Here is a 22,308-nt window from a genome sequence, read left to right on the forward strand (position 1 = left end):
GTCTCTCTCTGCTTTTCTCTGCCTTTCTCCTCTCTCTCTCTCTCTCTCCCTCACTCCCCCCTCTCTCTCTCTCTCTCTCACTCCCTCTCTCTCTCTCTCTCTCTCTCACTCACACACACACACACACACACACACACACACACACACACACACACACACACACACACACACACACACACACACACACACACACACACACACATAGAGAGATTAGGAGTGAAGCGTTGTCCACACAGGGTGTTTTTAGTGACTACAGGATTTATGGGCCATTTCAGGGATGGTCATTGTTGTAATTCCTCCATTCGGCATCAAATATGTGTTACATGTATGTCATTTATTTCCTTTAGAAAGAGATATAACTGGTGTGAACAGCCATATATACTGGATGCTGAGTTTACCCATTCTTTTTTACTAGGTGGGCAGGGAGGCCCCATGCAACATGCTAACACCTCAGCTCTCTCAGCCAGTTTGAATATGTCTGGGGTTGCTGTATTTACAATGGGAATCTAGTCAAGGATAAGGGATGTTTCTCAATATGTTGAAACCTCCCATTTCCTGTGTGTTTATAACAACACAATTAGGAATAGTGCTAAATGACTGTGACATTTTGGGGGAATTATTTGTAAGATGGGATGGTCTTGTAAAAACATTGATAGGAAAAAGAATAGTCTATGATCCATTATTTCATGAAATCACTGGAAAAAATAATTGATGCGTTCCCATTCTCGGCACTTCCGCATGGATATATAGTGTAACAGTAAAGTTGAGATGAGATACTGTAGAGGATATGTACTATGGGTATCTCTGTGAGATATACACTACAGCATTCTTACAGTGATGGGCAATAGTCCTGGAGCCATTTTGAAACACCTGCCATGATACATTGTTTACAAGACATACTCTGAAAGCAGATCATCCTGCCATTGATGTATGTGTACATGTGTGTCTGCCACTGTGTGACTGACTACATTTGGAGAAAGCATTGTTTTTTCTTCAAAGCAGACAAGAGGAGAAACCAAAACACCAGCATGCATTGTGGCGCCCTCTATTTGGAGCAATGCTCTGTGGGACATTTGATCTGCAGCTTCCCAACAATAGCAATGAGGTTGGCATTGTGTGTGACTGATGTGGATTTGTCACACTTGTGTGCTTGGATCCGCTGTGCAGGGGTGTAGGTTGGTATTTACATTTGTCAGTCAAGGATAGATAGACGTGCTTGGTCTTGAATAATTGATCAATGGCATGCCTATGTGTAATGAATTGAACTCAATTACTCAAAGCGAGGCCTTGTTAATCATTGTGTTCTAATTTAGTGACAATGCTATAGGTCCAACAGAGTTGTCTACTTCTGCATCTTTTATGATTGTATGTTTTATTAATGTGCAGCCAGTGTATTTTTTGTTGTTTAAACAATTTGTGTATGAGAGCATCATTAAAATCCTCACACTCGTCAACATGTGATTTATTTATGATTAACCCTTTATTTATGTATTATTTTTATTGCAGTTCTCTTTATACTTTAATCATTTAAAATTAGGCTTTCATCGCATTTTAGACGGGCTACCATAGTAGTCCACAGCATAGCAAAATAGTATACATTTTAATACCATAATCCTTTGGGGAAATTATATCCCATGTAGCCCATATTTAACTAGGCAAGTCAGTTAAGAACAAAATCTTATTTACAATGACGGCCTATCCCGGAAGACACTGGGCAATAGGACAGCGCACAATGACAGCCGGAAGTGATTCAGTCTGGATTCAAACCAGGGACTGTAGTGACACCTCTTGCACTGAGATGCAGTGCCTTAGATCACTGTGCCACTCAGGGGTCCAGTGGCAGGATATAGGCTAAGTTTCAATGTGACATGAACTGTCTTTCACTGTAGCAACTTTCACCTTCTTGCCAAATGGAAAATTATTATTTTTTGTGTGTCTGTGGGGATATTTTCCAATAACTCTATTTCCATGAGCAGCTCTGTGTGTGCCTCCTACTGATAGAAAATGTTAAACACCTTGCATCCTCCATCCACCCCCACAATAGAATGGTGTTAAGCTCAGATGAAATAAATAGCATGCTGGTGTTCAGAAGCTGCATGACATTCAGAGAAAGTTTTTTTTCCCCACACATTATTCCCCATATTGCAAATAACATGACATTGGCATCATATTTAGTGGTAAACCTCCACTCAAAGGTGAAATAGCAAAACCCATCCCATAGTATCAAACACTTGACCATTGCTCTGACAATAATATATTCAGTGAAATCCAACCCCCCCCCTAGCATTAACCCCCCCCCCCAGCATTAAACCCCCCCCCCCCCCCCCTCCCCTAGAATCTCAATGCACTATTTATTTTTCTTGAAGTAATAGGCCTTGTAAAATTCCCTTCCTTGTTAAATTAACATAATGGAGGTCCTTATTAGTGTCAGAATAGCCAAGGATGTACATTATGGAGCTGATTTTTGACAGAACCTCTTAAGCCAATGGCTGAATTGGCAGAGTGCCTTTTGACATGCTCACTGTTGCTCTTAAGCAATACTTTGTTCATAGAAATGAACACAATTAAATTATGATTGGCAATCCTAGGAGGAGAGTTGATGTAGCCGACCTGCCTGTGTTTCATAGAAGTTATCAGAGATGATCCACCTCTCTGGGATATGTGTTTGCAAACACAGTATAAACTGGCTGAGATAGACAAGTGTTGATAAGGCACCTAATCTGATGCCAGACAACACAGTTTATAGTATGTACAGTTGAAGTCGGAAGTTTACATACACCTTAACATTTAAACTCATTTTTTCATAATTCCTGACATTTAATCCTTTTAAATATTCCCTGTCTTTGGTCAGTTAGGATCAACACTTTATTTTAGGAATGTGAAATGTCAGAATAATAGTAGAGAGAAAGATTTATTTCAGCTTGTATTTCTTTCATTACATTCCCAGTGGGTCAGAAGTTTACATACACTCAATTAGTATTTGGTAGCATTGCCTTTAAATTGTTTAACTTGGGTCAAACGTTTCGCGTAGCCTTCTACAATCTTCCCACAATAAGTTGGGTGAAATTTGGCCCATTCCCCTTCACAGAGCTGGTGTAACTGAGGCAGGTTTGTAGGCCTCCTTGCTCACACACGCTTTTTCAGTTCTGCCCACAAATTTTCTATGGGATTGAGGTCAGGGCTTTGTTGTCCTTAAGCCATTTTGCCACAACTTTGGAAGTATGCTTGGGGTCATTGTCCATTTGGAAGACCCATTTGTGACCAAGCTTTAACTTCCTGACTGATGTCTTGAGATGTTGCTTCAATGTATCCACACATACTTTTCCTATATCTTGCTGTTGTTCTGGGATTGATTTGCACTTTTCCTACCAAAGTACGTTCATCTCGAGGAGATAGAAAGCGTCTCCTTCCTGAGCGGTATGATGGCTGCGCGGTCCCATGGTGTTTATACTTGCGTACTATTGTTTGTACAGAATAACGTGGTACCTTCAGACGTTTGGAAATTGCTCCCAAGGATGAACCAGACTTGTGGCTGTCTACAATTTGTTTTCTGGGGTCTTGGCATATTTATTTTGATTTTCCCATGATGTCACGCAAAGAGGCACTGAGTTTGAAGGTAGGCCTACAGATACACCTCCAATTGACTCAAATGATGTCATTTTGCCTATTAGAAGCTTCTAAAGCCATGACATAATTTTTGGGAATTTTCCAAGCTGTTTAAAGGCAGTCAACTTAGTGTATGTAAACTTTTGACCCACTGGAATTGTGATACAGTGCATTATAAGTGAAATAATCTGTCTGTAAACAATTGTTGGAAAAATTACTCTTGTCATGCACAAAGTAGATGTCCTAACTGACTTGCCAAAACTATAGATTGTTAACAAGAAATGTGTGGAGTGGTTGAAAAACGACTTTTAATGACTTCAACCTAAGTGTATGTAAACTTCTGACTTCAACTGTAAATAGTTAAATGTGTACTGTACTTATACAGGTGAGTGACCATGAGTCACAAACAGCACTTGCTGTGAACACTCATTATGAACAACGGTGGCTTCCGGTTGTGTTTAGCTCATTGGGTGCTCATGAGGTGTGCATCGATGCTTGCATAGGACTACATGGATGCTCTACAGCAGCTTGTCCTGGGAGAGTTCCATGACACTGTGTTGACGGGGTGCTTGTTGCGTGCTTTGCAGGCCCTCCTTCCACCTTCTGTGCCTCGGTGTGTGGCAGTGTATCACAGAGAGGAGCGTGCATCTATCCCCCTCCCTAGGCCCATCTCGATTGGCACTGCATTTCTCATCTATTAATCATTGAGGCTGCTCTCTTATTCGGTTGCCATAGTTTCAGGGCCTGATACGGTGTTGGGGTGCCCAGAGAAGGCCAGGAGAGATTTCAGGGCAGCACTCGGATCAGCACTCTCCATGGGTGTCTGCTTGAAAAGGCTAAATGGTTTCCACTTTCATCTCACAGCGGTGCGCTCCCTCTATAGAAGGAGGAAGAAAATGTAAGGAGGCTTTCACAGTAGGCCTTATCCCTGGAATCATGTGTCTTTCACTGGCGACAATATGGGTCTTATTGTCCTCCTGGGTTTGCAATGGGTGATCTCAGAGATAGAATTGGCCTCCATTATTACACAGAATGTGTTTGGAGAGATTAATTTTGTTGTCTGGTATCACTCTCCACCAAGAAAGATATCAGTATGTTGAGGCTACCAGTGTGTTGAGCATTTGTTTTTCATTCCTCTAAGATGGTCTTTCTTGGCCGTGTTGTACCTCCCAAATGAGTCTGTAACCTATGTTAACTCTTGTAATGGTTTAATGTGGCCATATTGTTGCTGTATCATATTAAACTTTGCCTGTGGTATTTTCAGGGGAGCTAGTGGGCAAAGCCCTCTAATCATGGGACTTTCTTCTTGGCCTTTCATGTGGGCCACATTAAGAAGAAAGAACCTTGTCATTGTTAGTGCCATTGGGATGTAATCCAAGCCTGGGTGATTTAGACACTGCAATTCTCTCATCTGGGTGACCTTTCTGGAGGGAATCCTACCATGGGTTTATAATGGAGAATTGGCCTGTTTGCTCAATTTACCCATGCAGACGTTTTATGGCTTTAAAGTGATATGATTGTAAACTCAGTGACATAATTTTTTTAGGTGTAGGTGACTGGCGAGGGGGCAGGGCTTGTGGACTATTGTTAGTCTGTTATTTATGTGGAGAAATGCACTGTGTAAAGTGCTATGTGAGGGATGCTGCTCTGAGGCAAGGTCTATCTCGAAAGCTTTGATCAAAGTACACCCGTGGTTAGTAAGTGTTATTTAATAGAGCAAATGTCATTTGTAATGCCCTCCCAAGTCATGTAACCTTTCAGACGATGACAGATTTTTTGCAATAGTGCTTTATGAGGTACAGTATTTCCAAATTCCTTATTTTACCTATATGAAAGCAATCTCATCAATTGACGGCTTTTACACGTTAGTTTATTTAAAGATAAATCAAATTGACATATATTTTTCATTAGCTCTAAGTAAGGGATGTTACTACAGACATACAAGAAAGAAGGATCAGTCACTGTTGCTGGCTACAAATTTAAAAAAACTAGAGTCTTTTTCCATTTCTGAATCCAATCAGGACAAGAAATTGAACAATAATACCTCTGTGTGTACATTTATGACATACCTAATGAACAAATTGCAGCCAATGTTGCGTGGTCGTGTGGCTGGTAGGAGACGCACACGACCACAGGGCCCCCAGTGTTTCAGCACTCCTGCCTATCCATCAGCTCAGGTGGACCGGTGGGCTGGGAACACTTATCATCACTCTCATAGAGGCCACACAATGTCCCCCTTGCTCACATTTCACTCAACCCTGATTAAATGTATGGCAACGGATGCTGCATTGTTCCATGCATAGTGATGTGTTCATTATCTAAATTCTCATCTTATTAGGCAAGCAGCACAAGGTTAGTGTGTGCAGGCGGAGGAATACGCTGTTATTATGAGGCATGTTGCTGTGATTGAGCTCTACATTTTATTGAGAAATGCACAAACAGTATTCACAACACTGTTGACGACTACCATACTTTTACTATGCATTTCAGATGAATGTGAATGCTCTGGCTGCACTAGCCATTTGATGTGTTTAAATGGTAGTATTTCGATCAACGTCACTTGTTTACATCCTGTGTACAACCATCAACTTGGCTCTTTATTGATTATGCTGCTAAGGTAATTGAACACTTGATTATTTAATTGCGTTTGGAGACCGTATTAAGATGCATGGCCCTGTTCTCAGGCGCAGCAGTCGCTGAGAATATGGTTTGACTTCACAAATGCAGGTTTTTCATGAATCTTGTTCTGGAGGCAGCTCTGCAGAACGGTCACTAGCTGGCACAGTCACAAAGTCATAAAATCTGATTTAAACCTAACCTCAACCCTAACCTTAACCGCACAGCTAACCCTGATGCCTAACCCTAACTTTAAATTAAGCACATTTTTATTACCATGAATTTTTACAATTTAGCCAATTTTGACATTGCAGTTGGCCTAGGGATAAATCACCCAGTTCTGCCTCCAGGACAAGACTCGTGACAATAAGCATCAGCACGCTTCACAAACAGTCTGAGAATCTGTTAGAGCATCCTCCCATTTGTTTTCTTCCACATGCCATTTTTTTATGCGTTCAAACAGGTTCCTCAACGACTGTCCATTTTAAGTAGGTAGTTAATTATGAAAAATTACTATCAGCAATTCATTAGTCACCCCCTCTTAGGTTTCGGTTGGCTCCCCTGTCAGTCGGTTAGTGCATGTGAGCTAATGCAAGGTAACCAGAGAGGAAGGGAGGAGACAATCTACAGGCAGCGCAGCACAGCTCCTGTTCATCATCTGACCTACATAAGAGAAGGATCCTCTGGTACTGTTGTTTCTGGAACAGTATTTCTTTCTACCTGACTTTGATCTCCACTCCTCTCAGGGTGATGCTGTGTGGATTTATTTCCCTCTGTAGGCCCATTGAGGTGTAGCCTTACTGCCTGCGTCCATACTGGACCTATGTCCCAGTGCCAGCTAGCCAGCTAACTAAATTCCCCTGCATGGTGTATGTAGACACTATCTAAAGCAAACACTATTTAATGTGGCCTCGGTAGATAAGATGGGTCATTGCTGTTAAATGGTGGCGCCGTTGTGTAATCACTCAATTCTCACACTAACAGGTGAATGGCTTAATGTGGCCTTGTGTTATACAGGCTGGCTGCTCCTGACTGTGGTTGAGTCAGGAGTTGTAGAAAAGGTTATGTTGTTGAATCAGGGTTCCAGTTTCAATATATTGTTTGTGCAAAAATGACTATAGAAGTAATTAGCCAATGATTGGTGTAAGAGTCACTTCATCACATTCGATGAAAGCGGAGATCATGTCACGTTCTGACCTTTATTTCCTTTGTTTTGTCATTATTTAGTATGGTCAGGGCGTGAGTTGGGGTGGGCAGTCTATGTTTGTTTTTCTATGATTTGGGTATTTCTATGTAGTGTCATTAGTTGTCTCTGATTGAGAATCATACTTAGGTAGCCTGGGTTTCACTGTGTGTTTGTGGGTGTTTGTTTCCGTGTCTGTGTTTTTCACCACACGGTACTGTTTTGGGTTTCGTTCATTCCACGTTTATTGTTTTTGTATTCAGTTGTTCATGTGTACATTTTCGTATTAAAAGAACCATGGACATTTACCACGCCGCATATTGGTCCTCTGATCCTTTTTGCCTCTCCTCTTCGGAAGAAGAGGAGGAAATCCCTTACAGATCAATTGAGTTAGTGATTTCAACAAATTTTTCAAAAAATCATCTGCTTAACAACTACCTCAAGAACTACCTCAGGAAAATCAGAACTCATGGTAGTGCCAACTACAGTATCTCTTAGGGATGGCTGTAATTGTTCCAGAGTAACAGACAGACAGAATTAAATACCCAAGGACCCCATATTTCTCAGCTCCACCATGAGTGCAGTAATAAGGCGTGATTTTTCTATCCAAAGTGCTCATTGCTTTCCCTTAAGGCAATGTCGACAGTTATTACTGCATCACGGTAATTTCCATGGCAATAATGCTGGACTAATTGATAGAGTAAATACTACAGCTGCATCGCTCTAAAATATGTCCTGAATGGAAGTATGAATGGAGCGTGGCTCTATTCTTTCCCCACTGTACAATTCCCCACACAGTTTTAGTTCCTAATTCTTCACGCCACCATATTGAAATTGAAGAGAGGTTGCGGTTGGAGGAATATTGATTTTAGCCAATCGAATGTTAGCAGAATCTTGGGTGCTTTTTATAGCCATTAGTAATGATTATTTATTCACGTGGACGCATTGTATTACATCTTGGAGGTTATTATGCGGACACAGAGATACTAATCAATGAAAGCATTAATACTCCTGTTTGTCCTGTACTCTCAAACAACTGCCTCCTCCCTCCCCCAGAGTCAAAAGCTTTGACAAACAACTCATGTTGTTCAAATGGGCCAATGTGTTTTGTCATCGTCATGTGGGTTGGTCATAAGAACGGCCTTGCCCTAGTTGCCAATGAGATTGGCAAGAAGAAATCGGCCCAAGAAGAGGTTATTATTCAGAAGGCATGAGTCGAGAAAAAAGGGCCTAACGTAGAATAATTAAGGTGGAGTCACATTTTACTTGAAAACAATCGCAAACTACCCGGGGAATAGATATACTGTACGTGTGTCTTGGTATTGGATAACATGGATATAGAACTGAATCCTCAGTCTCTAGAGTTGGGCCCTGATGTTTGACTAGATACCAGAGAATGCTAGTGATAACATAAGCCTTTTATGGCATTGTGACGGTTGAAACTCAAGATGGCAAACCCAGTTATAAAACAGTTGTTGTTGCTGTTTTTCTTAAGTGCCCTTTGCGTGGGTTATGGCATGGTCTGGGTACGTGAGCCACTCTGGTGTCTAATGGGCAGGGCATGGCGTATAAAGTATCTGTTGGACATGTACTGTGGGTCAGATATCCTAGTGGTCAGATGAGTGGCTGATCATGTGGAAGACAGAGTGATTAGGTTTCCTTCGTGTTGTTGGAGTCCGATGTCTGCTAGAACTCCTCAATCGGTGCCATGTTTGACTATCACATGTATGCGGTATATGAAATGGTGTATCCTACATGTGATATGATGAACAATGGAACTACAACTTGATTAAAGTTCTCCATTTCAGGTTATGTTTCCACCCACCCCATAGGTGAGAATGTAAACTAGAAGTTGATCATAATAACCTATTCACCAACCCCAATAGGCCCATGTTGTGTATAGGGTCAACAACATGATATTTCCTGTGTTCAGGATATGGATGCTGTTGGATGTGGTGGATTATTGTGTCAGAGGATTGATATGATAGAGAATCAGAACAAGGTGGTGGTATTGCATTCACCTTTACATTCTCAAGTGTGGATAAGGAATGGCATCGTTACGTAAAGAGATCTCCATGATTATGCCTGGCCTCTCAGTGCACAGTATGGTAGGTAGTTCTTTGGGTGTGTGTGTGTGTGTGTGTGTGTGTGTGTGTGTGTGTGTGTGTGTGTGTGTGTGTGTGTGTGTGTGTGTGTGTGTGTGTGTGTGTGTGTGTGTGTCTGTGTGTGTGTCTGTGTGTTGTCTGTGTGTGTGTGTGTCTGTGTGCCCCCTGTGAACCAACAGTGCTTGCATCCTGTGCATACAGCAGCAGGGCACACAAGCGCTCATTGTACACTTCAAATAGCAGTGCTTGAGTACAGACAGTTTTGTCCCCGTGGAGATCTGTCAAGGTTATACATTATTCCACAGTTTTCATATGGTAATCATTTCTGGACTTTTCAAATGGAGTTGTTTTAATGAAAGTAGTCGTTCATTGTATGCTCCTTAATGGAATGTGACAGCCTGTACTGTTTAGGTGGCTTAATTGGCCCTCCATAGAGATTGAAGGGTAGAAAGGTGAAAGGAAGAGGAGCCTTCCTTATAACACAGCCAACACGCTTCACTGGCAATTCTAGTTAGTATAAAACCCATTGTTTTATTGGCAAACACAGAACAATAGACGGATGCACTCAACTTCCCTCTTTTAATGAGGACATTGTCAAGAACTATCATCATTATAATGACATTTCTGTTGATTTCCTATTTACTGTATACAGTAGCCATTACAATGACGGGGTTGAGGAATATTTCTGAATTCGTTTTTTTGTTGTTGCCAGTTACAAATGTTTGTCTGTGTGCTTCATCCAGTGAGACATCAGCTGTTTATGTGAGGTTTTCGAATCATTGTTATTAAGTCCTATTTTCCTGGAACCGAGAACACTGATTGACCCCGGTAGGTTTTGTTTATGACACCAAGTCCTAAGTGGATGTGGTTATTGTCGTTGTATGTCTATGCCAGATTAAAGCTATCTTGGCTGCAGAGACCAAGTTAAAAGGCGAGGTGCAAGGCCACAGGAAGCGAGACCTTCCCAGACCTTGCTGAATAGAAAGGTTTTCTTTTATTTGACTTAGTGGCACTAAATCTCTGTAGCTATTTTAAAGTGATGCTCTGGAACTTTTGTTTAATTTCAACCAGTAGTTTTGGAATTGGTCCCCGTTTTTAGTGTACTACATCATTCAATTGTGAACTATGTCATCCATTTCGTATGTTACCTCCTGCAAATGTACATTTTCTGGGCAATTTGATTAATATGTTATGAATCCAATTCGTACAATACTGTATGTTACAAATTTGTTGTGCTTAAGATCTCCCCTAGCCTTATGGACACACCACCTCCCCCTTTTAATGTGGCATAAACACAACCAGTCATGACAATCAAACAATCACTTAAGAAAGGCGCTCCTGTAGGCTACCCGTCCACTCACAAAGTAATTTCACCATCCAAACCACAACAGTGCACTGTGCACCCGCATTTTGATTAAAGGAAAGAGACATCTGTTAACAAACACCAACGTGTATTGTAATTACATTATGTGATAGTCATTAGGCTTACACTTGTAGCCTGAGTTGATGCATGCACTGTTGTCCACTCGCGCCTCGATCTCGGTCTTGTCATCTCTGCCTTGTCTGTGAGCATCTCGGCCACTCATCTCTGCCTTGTCTGTGAGCATCTCGGCCACTCATCTCTGCCTTGACAAAATGTAAGTGTTTTTTCTCAAACCACAATGCAATTTTGAGAGTATACCACTCGGTTTCCAGTCAATTCGCAAATGTTTCATATGGCTGACATACAGAAATATTAAATAATGGTCTAATAGCCTATAGTTTATTGGGCGTGTTGTATTAATTATGATAGGCTCACGTTTTACTGGCGTACCCCCACTATTTATTTTGCCGGGACGCCGTACCGGACCGTACCACCTTACTTTCACCCCTGCCCTTAACTTCACACAGCCCTGTCAACCTTTTCACTCAAGAACTCGCTAATCTCCACATGAGAAGATCATGTTGAATTAGGCACTCTGAATCTGCATAACTCCTCTGGCTTATACTGTTGCAAAATTCAGGTCGGTATTTCTCTGGCGTGTTGACTAAAAGAAGGATACAATTCTCACTGACTGACCAGTGGTGCATTAAATAGCCTGCCTGAGCACGGTTGATTATGAATAACAAAACTGTATGTGTGTCACTTACCACGAAGATAATTATTTTCACCAAGTGTTTTTGCATCTCTGAAATTTAAAAGGGAGAGGAGAATGTTTTTGTAATGACTTTTTCCGATGTTTATTTTCCTCAGAGTGGTGCACACAGGTCTAGAGTGTGGTATAGTTTGGGATGATGTTACTGGTGTGAGTTAGTACCAGCGACAGTTCCACAGTGGGAAGCCAGCTCTGGTGGGGAGACCTCATGTCCAGATTTGGCCTACATTCCAGACACTCAGTGGTCCGTCTGAATTCTATGGCCTGAGGTGAAAGAACCGGGGGAAAGAATCGAGGTTAGTCCTGGGGTCAGTTTGTATGTGGCTGTGGATGTGTGTGCATATGCCTGTGTAGAAGTAATTTATTCAAGATAGATGTACCAAATATTAAAGGATAAGCCTGTGGTGCTGTCGGTATTGCTGTAGTGGATATCCAGGTGTATTGAAGCAATTCTCTGAAGTATGATGGAGAGCAGATTAGCTATTTTGGATGTTGTAGGAGGACTGTTTGGAAAATCTACAAATGAAGTTGCGGCATTGTAATTAAAGGATGTCTAAAATGTACAATACTATTAGGATGGATGTGGCACCACAGCAAATATGGTTGTAGGTTGAATTCAGAGTAATGACTACTAAGACCTTCTCTTTCTCTGAAAAGGTTTGAAGTCAAATGGCCATAAAAGCTGTCAACACATTTGATTCTATGGCTTGTCCATCTTGTTCATCTGCAGGTTACGTCACCAGCATGCTGCCTTGTTTATTTAGATAATGGATGTTAAGCACTGTTGTTGTTAGCGTCACTTGGTGATTGATGGGGAAAAATCCACCTCAACTGACCTGGAAAGCCAGCATGCACTGCTGTTTACCTTGTGAGACATACCGAGACAAACAAGGTATTGAATTTCATAACAACGTGTAACTGTGGGATCCAGACGTAGGGTATACTAATTTCAAAAACTAGAAGCATTACACTGCACTGTTAACAGTTAAGGCTTCATAGGCATAACTGAGGTTATATGCATGGACTGTTTGGAGGTCCCTCTATTCATTGGTCATGTCCCATAGTGGTTGGCTAATTGGTCGTCCCGGCTAGCTACTTTTTGTCCTGGGCTCTCAAAAAGGTGTGTGGATGGAGTTATAGAAGGCACACATGGGGGAAGAGGGAAGCAGAGTTCCTATACAACGCTGTGCTGGGAAGAGCTGAACCGAAGGGGGTCTCACCGGTTTGGGGGAACAGATCCTGCCAGTTGTTGGCCTCCACAAGTTAGCCTTGACCCACATAGCCACCCATGTGTGAGACGTTTCTTTATAGAGCTCCTCTCACTTGAAACATTGAAATATGGGTGTTCCTGAATCTCCCTGCTTGTTTTCTCCACTGGGACCGAGAGGAGGCCCCATGTGGGCTGACATTGTTCCCCCCGACCCAAGGACAATAAGCCAGTTGGCTCTGCCAAGCAGAAGAGTGCTTCATTCTGGGAGAGAGTATTGATTGTTCTATAGGCTGAATGTCTTCAGCTGCGCTAGGATACAGGGAGAGGTCGTTATTGCTCCTGAATCATGGAATCATAGACGTTAGTGGGTCTTTAACATACTCCATGTTGATTACGCTGGTAGAAGAATTATATGTTTTTTGAGGATAATGTATTCTGTGTAATTAGCACCTGGCCTCTAAAAGCACATTCAGAGACATTACAGTGGCTGTGTAAGGGCTGCAAAGCTATGTGATTCAAGAAGGGATATGCTGAATGAGAAAATGGCTAAATTCTCTACTGTTGATTTTATTGTCTCTTAGGCTTTTTACCCATTTAGGAGTCAGTGCTTTATTTGTGTGAAGAAGCCAATGACCTAATCTTGATACTTTATCTTAAAGGCATAAAGACTATGAATCAGTGAATTGTGAGCGATGAGTAGGTCATGGATCATTATAATTTACCCCCTTTCCATTTGGCCATGATTAGTGTTCCTGTACGGTCTGAGAACATATAATTGAAGTAAGTCAAGTGATTGTGATGATAACTTAGGCAACCTATAACCCCTCACCTGTTTTACCACCAACAAACCACACACACACGCACGCACGCACGCACGCACGCACACACACACACACACACACACACACACACACACACACACACACACACACACACACACACACACATACAGAGGGTTGGGTAGGTTACTTTCTAAATGTAATCAGTTACAGTTAGTAGTTATCTTTTTGGATTACTCTGATTACTTTCAGTTACTTTGAAATGACTTTCCCCTTAAGATGCATTAGGAGAAGACAAAAAATGTATATTACCAATTGAACAACATCTATTGAAGGATAAATCAATGTTAGAGTTTACATAGCTGGCCATAAATGGATGTTGTATTTGACTTTATGGGTTATGTGGGATTCTTCTGACCCATTGCTTTCTACCTCAATACAGAATATAATAATAATAGTCTATATCTTTACATTAAAAACCAAAGTCTGTCAGATTTCCAGTCATATGGAAATATAAATTAGCCAAATTCTTTTACCTGAGCATAACCCAAAAACTAAGGATTTATTAGCCTACTCTGTTGTTTATGATTTTGTTTTCATGGAGGACTGATTGCTTCGTGTTGAAAAATAAATTCTGCTCTCATGGACTGGCATACTTTGAGCACTATGGGGAACGTGCTATTTAGATGTGAAAAATGAATGCCATTTGCTATAGACCTATCGTTTATGTATTTATTGGTGACACTTTGAAATCTCGACAATTTGCAGCCGTTTAAGTCTATCAAAAATGTGTGAGTTTGCGCATGTGTCCATTAGGCCTATGGATTTAAAAAAAATAATCATCACAAATTAGAATGAGCAATAAAAGCCCCACTCAGGGGTCTTCTTAAATTAAACTTGTTTTTGACAGTATGGAGCACAATACCACAGAGTTTAGAAGGGAGGAACTGTTGCAAGAGCAAATTTTTTGCTTACTGCCCACCGGTCGCAAAAACAGTGATTGAAAGGCAGCTTTAACTTCCCCAATTATTGGGTTAAAATACACCTATACATTCATGAACAGCCATCCACAACAACCACAAATAGCTAAATGAGAGAGCAGTAGTGTGATTCACATCATTGGGCTATGTAGATCTCAATAATAAGTGATATCCGTATGGCCAGTAGGCCACACCACTGGTGTCATCCTAACCTCCAAGCGTTTATTCAAATTGGATGTATAATCTTTGGATGTCGACAGCAGTCGCACCATTGGAAGACATAGCTTGCTTGGATTGTAGCCTACAAAAGCCTATTCTTGCTCTTTTCCCGTGATCCATCAAAACACATTGTGTGTCATCATAGTAGTCTCTGATTGTGGTCAGAACTGCAGATTCTTGTCAGCTGCCATGTTTTTGGGGTGACTGTGAAGATCCAACCATTTTCAACAGAGAGGAAAGACTGTGGTTGGGTACCACTTTTACAGCATAGAAGCTTAGAAGGACCTTTAAAATCTTTTTACAATGGAGATTAAAGACAGTGGTAGGGTACTACTCTTACAGCAAAGAAACTTAGAAGGCCCTTCAAAAGCTTTTTGCTTTGAAAAATATGTTCCTCACATTGGTTTTCAGTTTTTTTTAAATATATATATATATATATATATATATATATATATATATAATTTTTTTAAATATAAAAACAGGCTTGCAGCTAATACTTTTTTTTTTATCTAGGATGATGGGGCTCTAGTTTTCTTTTCCCAAAACACACTCATATATAGCACACATATTCAAACACACGCGAGTTTGTACACACGCGAGCTTGCACACACACACGCACACGCGCGCACACACACACACACACACACACACACACACACACACACACACACACACACACACTAGCATGGAATCAAAAGCTTAGAATTAAGCTGTGTGTATGCTGCTTCCCCTTCACTGAAGCCCATTTTGGGGGAGGAAACCACATGAAACAGCCTGAGCCCTCCCACTCCCACTCAGCAGCCATTAAAAGATTAGACAACTTTACTGGATCTTATAATCAGTGATGAAATGCCCAACAAAATGCATTTTGATATCTCAACAAGAAGCCAGAGCCATATGCAGGTCATTACAGACTCTCAAAGCCAGCTGTTGTTTCTAGACCTGACTGAAACTCAAGCATAAATTTAAAGTAATTACCATGTCAGAGATCAAAACTGGTCTGACACCACTTTTTCAATTACTCAGAAAGGTTGTTAAAATGCAAATTCAATAAATGGCTAAACCCCCTGAGAGGGATATAGTTTCTAACATTTCCTTATCTCGTCTTTAAGGGTGAGGGCTGCAGACTAGAGGAATTGACTGCTATTCCTCTTTACCCTGAATGAAAGCTGGCTGAGCTTCAGAATCTTGTAATTACAAGGCTGGTACTGGAAATTTCCTTCCCCACACAATTTAGTGAAGATTCCGGAGTCTGCCCTTTTTGTGGAGAAGGAGCCATCTGAGATGTATTGTATACAATTATATAATGTTATTCTTAAAGATGAATGCTGTATTCTTATAATTTACCTCTTTATGGATAACCAGCACAGCTCTCTCTGTTTATTTAAAAGTTTGTTTTCAATGTTCTAGTATTTGATATATATTGATGATGTCTTGTAATATCTATGAATTATGCACGTTTCTATATGTCTCTTGGCAAATTGAAATTACGTAATGATGTTATTTTGCCTTGAGCACTTACTCAGACATGCTATACAAGTTAGTCAGTGCTATTTCTCCAGCCTCCACAACAAGATGCCCTCAGATATTGCCACCACAGTGGCACCGCAGTGACAGTGACATCATCACTAGTGGACAGATCCTGGAAAGGTTCACTTGCAGGGCTAATCAGGGCTACTGTATATCCTGGCAGGAGAAAGCCAACTTGGAATCAAGCAGGGAGACGGGGGAGGTGGGAGAGGGAGGAACGCAACGCTGACTGGAGCAGGGAATGCTCTGAGGTCATGCCATAGGGGCCAATCCCGTGGGGCCCACCCTGAATCCAATGGCAGCTATCCTCACCACTCTGGGGGGAATGCCAGATAGCTGGGTCCTGGAGACTCCACAAGCCTTGCACAATGAATGGCTGTATATTAGCTCTTCCCTCTCTCCCTCTGTCTCACCAGTCACCACAGCCTCGAAGGGCATGACGGGGGTAGTATAACTCTCAGGGAGTTCTTGTGTCGTGTGGAAGAGTGTAGAAGGATGTAAGGAATGTGTCCCCTCAATAGGGAGTTTAGAAGGGTTTTATTTACAGTTTAGAAAGTAAAGGTTTGGTTAACACTTTCTATGAGCCTCCTGTGTATAATGCATTATGAATGCGTTTATATTGTCTTCTATCACAGACACTATCCTCCTTTAATCTGAGTGAATGACAGCTTATGCACAACGCTGCATGTCCTTGTGTTAATTGAACTCAGACTTTGCTGGCATTTATTTGCACTTCCAAGCTTCCATGTTTCAGTGTCTCTCCTTTGTGTTAAGTTAAGTAAACATGAGTGTATATCCCATGTGTCCTGTCCCCCTTCTTCTCTCGTTCATTCATGCCATTGGAGCAGTATAATGAGTTGTAATCAGCAGCAGCCCTGCTGGCCATATTTCATTACACTTTTGGCATGGTTGTGCGGGCGTTTTTATTGCAGCGCCGAGCTGCTCTCAATGAGCTTATGGCAGACCTTGATTAGATGGAGAGCTTGCCGAGCAGCGATGGACGTCACCTTTTTTTAAATAGTTAATCTCTTCCTAAAAGGACAATGACTCCTTTAACCCCCCTCCTCACCGCCCCCATCTTCCCCTGGCCTGGAGTAGCTCATGGCTGAGGCACGCCGTGGATTAAACTCTGTTATCCACTCCCCTTCTGCCTCATATCACACATAGGGAATACTGTTGCCATTTCTTTTGATAGAGCCATCTTATAGGGCCAAAAGCAATAACCATATGTTCCAAAGCAGTCCAAGACAGGAGTACTTCTCCCCCATAGTTACTTTCTCTGAGCCACCACACGATGCAATTAGAATGCACAATGTTCCACGGGACGATTTTACAGCGGCATCATTTCAGAAGCCTGTAGGAATTAAATGTTTAAGATCGCTTGCCCTGAATGAATTCGTATATAAAACAGACAAATATCAACTAGAGAGTGTTAGTTCTAAATGGAAAATGTTAATTCATTCAGGCATTATGGAGGTGGCTTAATCTTGTACAGTTGAATAGAGAGGAGCTACTTTGATTTGTAGTGCTGGGGGGAGGGGGCGGGGGGGTCTGTTCCCACCAGATAGAGCCGTATCTTGCAGCCTCTAGAGTAAAGCTTTCACTAATCCCCTCAATGAGCCACTCCAAGGAGGATTCACCTGAAATTCTCGATACTGAAATGTGCCCCTGCATTGTTTAACAATTTTATGCAGTAATATTGATTTCTCCCCCCAATTTCTCAATTTCTCCCTTATTTTTGTTTGTCAGGCCCACTTTCTTTCAACAGTACTTTCTTGAATAGGAAAGTAATCCCTAGATTCTTTGTACTTACTCACAGAAAGAGAAGTGACTTAATGTTGTATACTGTCCTACAGTGAATAAAATGGCCTTAACGCAGTCATAATATTTGCATAGTACAGGAATAATGTGTTTCTTAAGCTGTCACCTTTTAATAAAATAAGTCATGTTGACGTATGTACCACTATGCAAATACCACACTATTATTGCTGTGTATTCAAAGCCCCAGGAAATAATATGTAGCCTGGTAACTTCAGAAGAGTACTCTAAGCCAGCGTGAGTAAAGGACTTGGACAAGGTATTAGGCCTAAGAAATGTCTGGCATGATGGCTGCTTGTCCATTGTTTCCCCCCAAATTCGCATGTCTCCAGTATTAAATGCACAAACAGTTAAATGTTTTAAGGCGGAGGATGAGCAGGCTTATCTTCTTAAGTCTTAGGGCCTGACACTGCCAGTAAAGCAGACACAGATTTCATTGTTACTGCTAGCAGACAGTAATTGCTATCTGCCCTCCTGGATGCAAGGCTTGTCTTTGGATTAAGCATGTTGGTGGTATGGTGGGGGCGGTTGTTGCATAGGCTGGTTATTACCTCATTGGGGGGAAGAAAGAATGCCGTCTCTCCAAGGACAGTATGGCAGGAGATAGCAACGGATAGCAGAGGATAGCAGGGTAGAGCAGCAGAGGCACAGTTGCTGTTGCCATTAGTTGAGTGGATATTTTGAAACTAATCTGTCTCAAAGAGATAGTCGCTGTGTGTCTTCAATTCCATTAAGTTGATTTACATTATTTACCTTAGGCTTAGGCGGTACACTCTTGGAAAATTAGGTGATATCTAGAACCTTAAATAGTACTTCGGCTGACACCATAGAGGAACCCTTTGCAGAACCCTTTTTGTTTGCAGGTAAAACTGTTTTGGGTTCCATGTGGAACCCTTTTCACAGAGGGTTCTACATGGAACCGAAAAGGGTTCTTTCTACCTGTAACCAAAAAGGGTTCGACTTGGAACCAAAAAGTGTTCTCCTATGGGGACAGCCAAAGAACCCTTTCGGAACCCTTTTTTCTAAGAGTTTATATTGTATATTGGGGTATTTTGAAGTACAGACCGTATGATTTCCAATACCGTCCCAACAAATAAAATAAATACATTATACTTTTTTTTTAATTGTAATTTTTTTTTATTGAACCAGTCACAGGGCATGTTTGTTTACGAAGAGCAAATGGCGAAATGATTATCCACTGTTGAGAACCACAAGATTGATGATGAAGTTACACTTCAAATTCACTACTACTGTTTGCCAGCTAAATATTTTATAACTATAAATGAGCTATCTAAGATGTGCCAAATACATTTTCTCCAGCTCAGGGCTCCAGCTACAGTATGCATTTGGTTTGCTAACTTGCTAGCTATAACGTTAGGTGGCTAGTTTGCAATATCAAGCTTCTTGATTACAGCAGAGACAAGTGTGAGTAGCCTTTTGAGATATAACTTAATGCGCTGGGTTGTCTGTTCTTGTCTGCATTTAGTTTATGTTCACTTGCGCTTGTTAGCATTTAGCTAGCGACCGCTATGGGAATTCACTAGTACTCTGTTAGAAAAAAATAAATAGAATAGAGCTCCTTGTGTGCACTGCAGATAATACCGTATACAGCAACGGTATGAAGGTATGAAAATCTGGATACCGCCCAACCCAAATGTTCCCCCTGATTTAAGTTGCCTGTCAACCAGAAACATGCAAAATAAAGGGAGCGAGTGAGAGAGAGAGAGAGCGAGAGACAGACAGACAGACAGACAGACAGATGGAAACTATTCTGTCAGAGTGCCTTAGACAAAATAGCCGTAGTTGGTGCAGTTCACTGAGATTGTGCTCATCCTTGTGGATATTGTGTCTGCATGAACAAACCCAGGCCAGTGTGTTTATCTCAAGGCCCAGACAGGGAAGCCAGCATCCAGCCAGCGATGATGAATCACATTGACAGAGGGAATCAGGATGAAATGCTAATGGAAGTCTACTCGTGAACGTAGCTCCCTATGGAATAAGATGATGATGTATTCCACGGGGAAAACAATTTATGCAGAAATTGGAATTCATATTGTATTTGTTGGCTGTCGGTTCATGGCGGGATTTACATTGGTTCATTATATGCAACAGCAAGCTGTGAAGTGTATTTTGTATATATGTTGTCAAGGAAACAGCTATATGTTAACCCTTACACAAAAATAGGTGATATTTACAGCATTGTTGACATGATACTATACACAGCATTTCCGTTGTCTGGCATCTTTCTTACAAATGAGCTGAATGCTGGTGTGATGACCAACACATGCCTCATCTCATTCATGCACCGTTATGAACTGATACTGTGTTCCTGACATCTATTGAGGCAGTTTAACCTCTGAGCTTTCCCCTATGTAGTGTACCTAAATGATTGATCAAACTCTTGAGAAAAGCGCTCGGCCACAGTGTCTATCTTCTAAATAAATACTTTTTACGTATTCGTCTGGTATACATAAGGGGATACTTTTTAAAGTTTCTCTCCCTCTTTTTCTCTCTCTGAGATATCAAAGTACAGTTTACAGAAGTTGGTTTAAGCTGCTCCATGCCTGGTGTTTATTTGCTGGCAGGCTGGGTTTCTGGCTGAAAGGAGCGGTAATCCTGGCATTAGGCAAACATCAGAGTGAGGCTGACAGGTTCAGTCTCCTCCGCGTCTCCAGACTTAGGCCTGGGAGCTGCAGGTAGAACGCTGACACTGATACTCCCCACATGCAGGAATGGTCTCTTTATCCAAGAAGGATCTCCATCCTTCATCTTCACTCACTTAGACTGGTGTGAACCCACAGCACAGAACCTCTCTCTCTCTCTTTCTCTCTCTCTCTTTCTCGCTTCACTTTTATCTTCAGTCTGGTCAGACAGGAACTCGAAACGGGATGTCTTTAGATCTAACGCGAGAAGGAGGTAATGGAGAAGGTTAAAAGGTCAACATGAAAGCAACAGGAAGTTGTTGAATTCGGAGGTGGAGCTTGTAGGTTTACAAGGAGGATACCAACAGCTAAAATACGTTTTTGGGGGGGGAATAATAGTTTTTTTCAGTGAACGTATCTGTGAATAGTGACGTTGTTCCTGTTAAATGATACCACGATAATTTTTGTTATGGTGTCATGAGGATGTCATTGCCAATTATGCATAGTGATTGTAAACTACAATCAATTGTTTTTCTGTCAGTTTACCGATCTTCCCCCCTGCATATTATTTCTTTACTGTTCCAGTTATGTACATGTTACTGCCTGCCTTGGGTGTTCCTTGAAAGCAAGGCTAAGGCAACACACCCTCCTCAGGCCCTTCAGGGAAATGTATGGCCATGATCTATTGCCCCGGCGACTGAATTAATGAAAGATTTCCATTAGAAAAATTTAATGACACGGCCGATATAAGAAGTTATCAATCAAAAATGTCCTGTGACACAGCAAGGAAAATTACTTATTGAAGAACCGTCAATCGTGCTTAGGTAACACCTGTGGGGGAGATAGAGGGGAGATAAAGTGTATCAGTTCATCCCACCGGGCCATCCGTGTGATTGAGTTGCTGCAAGGGAAGCTTGTATACCCTGCAGTATTCACTGGTTCCAACTAGTAGGGGCCTCTTACTCTGGTGGGTTGCTGCTGTTTATTTTATGTGATAAAACTGTTCACATCACAAGATTCACATTCTGGCCAGGAGCCATGGTCTGAGATGGGTTGCTGTAGTGTAACTTCAGTCAACAGCATGCATTATTAGTGTCACACACGGTTACATTTAGAATTAGCTGGTGTCGTTAGTAGTGGGATAAGCAGCCAAGCATGCAATTAGGCTATGTGCCCGTGGACTTGCACTTGCATTACATCAGTTTGTCTACAATCCTGTAGAATATCTGAAGGATGTTCTTCTTTTTGAAAATGTCACTTTATCTGCTTTTCTCCTCTGACTTTTGTAGTGTAACACACAGTACATGTACGTTGGTGAAACTTCACGATCGATTGCTCTTTGTGGACTTTTCACTCATTTAGAGGAAGCATACACCAGCATCAGTAATCTGCTTATTTCCCAAGAAAATACATGCCAAGCTGCTCCCAGTTCCTGTATTTGCCTCAACAACACGATGCAGGGTATATTATCGTATTGGGAATGAC

At 41.5% G+C, this 22,308-nt stretch overlaps 1 protein-coding gene across 11 annotated transcripts in view; it reads left to right on the plus strand.

Annotated features, from left to right (window-relative positions):
• LOC110535018 (semaphorin-6A) overlaps positions 1 to 22,308 on the plus strand; it is a 92,449-nt gene that overhangs the window by 1,325 nt on the left and 68,816 nt on the right. The window lies entirely within an intron of this gene.

Source organism: Oncorhynchus mykiss, chromosome 11 (assembly GCF_057628025.1).
Source record: "Oncorhynchus mykiss isolate SJ-2025 chromosome 11, ASM5762802v1, whole genome shotgun sequence".
NCBI lineage: Eukaryota > Metazoa > Chordata > Actinopteri > Salmoniformes > Salmonidae > Oncorhynchus > Oncorhynchus mykiss.